The sequence below is a fragment of the Formica exsecta genome, unplaced genomic scaffold, assembly GCF_003651465.1.
Source record: "Formica exsecta isolate Colony F162 unplaced genomic scaffold, ASM365146v1 scaffold425, whole genome shotgun sequence".
In the NCBI taxonomy this organism is placed as follows: Eukaryota; Metazoa; Arthropoda; class Insecta; order Hymenoptera; family Formicidae; genus Formica; species Formica exsecta.
In genome coordinates, this window is record NW_021851492.1 from 724383 (window position 1) to 727395 (window position 3013).

Consider the following 3013-nt stretch of genomic DNA (forward strand, 5'->3'; position numbering starts at 1 on the left):
AAGAGATTGTTCTTAAACGAAACAAGAATCGCGGACTTTCTGATTTCGAGCTAAGAAACTGAGAGAAAAAGAGAGAGTCAGTCTCAGTTAGCAGCGCACAGTTTGGTTTATAGCTGCATGTCCGATGACAATGTCCACGCGGCTTTAAATCTCTCTCTCTCTTTGCCTCCCTCCGTCGCGCGAGCCGGGTCGTAGCGGTGGTTCCTTTTTTTCTTCATTGTTCTTTTTTGCCTTTGCATTATATCATATTCCATTCCTTCCGCCGTGCGTTCCCGAGTGTTGCGTCGCTCCGCCTTCTTCGCCTGCTGCAACTTCTTCTCCTTCTGCCTTCTTCTTCGTCTCCGATGACCTTTTATTTCCTTTCTCAATTTTTTGCTCTTTATACGTTTCGGTGTCCCCTCTCGACGCAGCAAGACTACGCATATAACTCGCGACGTGAACAACGACAGGATGTACCGGCGTGGAAAACGAATGTTTATGTACTGATAATTGACAGCATTCCGGCGTAGAAGGTACCGATCTGACTGTATTCTCGGAGCACATCTTCGGTTAATCTAATTTTCTGAATTTTTTGTCTTTGTAAATATTTAAAAAAAATACGATGATATATGATACACATATATTAATCACATGTTTATATAAAATCGCTTTTAATCTTTATATCATATATCGTACATACATTATAGTTTTTTTCTAAATATTTCCTATACTTTGTTAAATTAATTAATCAATGATTTCCAACTTTATCCATTTTAAGTATAACTATATGTAAAATACTGTATATAAACTATTTATTTGACGAAGAGCTCTTATCCCAATCGACTAAGCCAGAAAATCGCAACGGCTTTTCATTCGGATTTCTTTTGCGCCGTGAATCATTTTCTCACTTACGAGAAATGTCCCTTTCCTGCCCTTCGCGTTGTTCGCTTTGCCTCGCGCATCATGCAGAGCGAAGAGGCCCGGTCGCGCAGTCTGTTTTACGATCGCAACCCGTTAATTCAGCAGTCCCGAGGCAGTGCTCGACCAAGAGATTTACAGTGGTGCTTTGGAGAGTCCTGTCCCGCGTGTGGACGTGCCTATGAACTCGAGCTCGCTATCCGTCTTCCTCTTTTACCAACTCCGCTCTCTTCGGCTGGCACCTTAGTCGATTCTCCGACACCTTCCTTCTCTCGCGCCCTGCGCTTGTTGCGTGTGAATCGATGACCTCCTCACTCTAGTATGACAAATGTTATCCCCGATAATAAATGTCGCTAGTTTAGGCGCCGTGATTCATGACGCCGTGGGCATAAGTCGGCGCGAGAGCTCCTCCGAAGGACCGCGCGGGCTTACTTTATTTGCGGCTTAATTTTATGTGCATCTCCGAGGAACCATCTCATTTCATATCCGGCATCTCGTGCTCGCGCTCGGTCTTCTTGTCATGAAATTTTGCGGCTGAAGATGCATCTGCGCAGTTCACATCGTCGATCAACGACGTGCAATCGTGGAACGCGCGTTTTTCATCGCTTTCATCTCTCTTTCGTAAACGAAATGATAAAAATCGCGTAATTTAATGATATCTCCGAGACTTTGGACTGAATAAATTTTTAAAATTCGATTATATTCGAACGATTCTTTGTACGGCGGAGGAAACGTACAGCGAATTTTGTCGGTTGTTTTGTTTGAAATGAAATGTTCGTGTCAGTGTACGTCGGACCCCCTTCGTTCCGGAGTTCGTTTTGAATCGGACTTGACTATGTGGGACACCGGACGACACAGCGCATCGTGTCACTCTCCGCGTTCCCTTATTATCCCCGACGAGATAGTACATTCACGATTGTATTAATCATAGACGATGCAGCGTGGATCAGGCAGACACGACCTCTCGGGACTGAGACCTTATCTACACGGCCCTAAAGACCCTCGTCCCTTTCCCTTCCGTGTCTGATATTCCGCCGGCAGATCGATTATCTCACGGGAACATGGGACACGGTATATCGTCGCTTTGAGGGTTTCATCATTCCTCCGCGGGCCGACGAGTAACCGATTTGTCAACGTATAATCCACCGTGCGTTTCGGGGATCGTATTTTCCAGATAATTAATACGTCTTCCCGTGTGGCGAACGTCAGCTATTTGTAAAAATAGAGACGCGCTTGTTCAATCCTCGTTTATCCTTCTGTGTTTGGTGATAAATTAATAATAACTGTCATGATCTTATCGTATTACATTCTTTTATAGATAATAAACAACACAGCGAGAAGAGATAGTAGAGACGGTAATAATTTCCAATTTAAGCGACGGGAAAGAACTCTATTCGGCTAATCGCGATAACAGTAATCCTGAAATAAGGAATCGCAAACGCGGCATGCTTAATCTTGCGACGACTTTATCCCCCACCACATCGCCATACTTGATCTTATGTCATCGTAAGAAATTCGGGGGCATTCCAGCAATTTCTGGAATGGCAGCGACTTGGAGATTGTTTGTTTCACTCGCTGTTGCGTCATTTCACGCTCATCGCCCGTTTGTCTTCCGCAAGTTCCGCGTTTTCCACGGAACGAATGTAAATCATCGACTATCGTGTCGGAGTCAGTGTCGTCGTCGTCAAGACAAACAATTCGGAACAATCTCGCGCGCGAATGCAAGATTTATAAAATACGCTTTGAAGTTGAGATCCGATTCGATGGTCGCGGTATTCCCAGACGAGGCTCGCCACGATAGAAATGTTCGGAATCTCGTTGACGTGATTATCTTTCCCATCGCCCAGAGCTCGCGCAATCGCCGACCAGATAATTACGCTATAAATCAGCTGATAAATAGACTCCCGCGCGAGCGCGCGTGTCACGATGTCGTCGACCGTCACTACGCGTCGTCGTTCTTCGCTGTCACTGCATAGTAGAAGTTCGCAATTAGTAGTACGTTGGCAGGAATTTTACTACCAACGTTTCGGGGACAATGAACTTCGCAGTACATTCGAACCGCGCTCAAGTGTCTCTTTAATCTCTCAAGTAAATGCGGCGATAGAAATAATTTCAC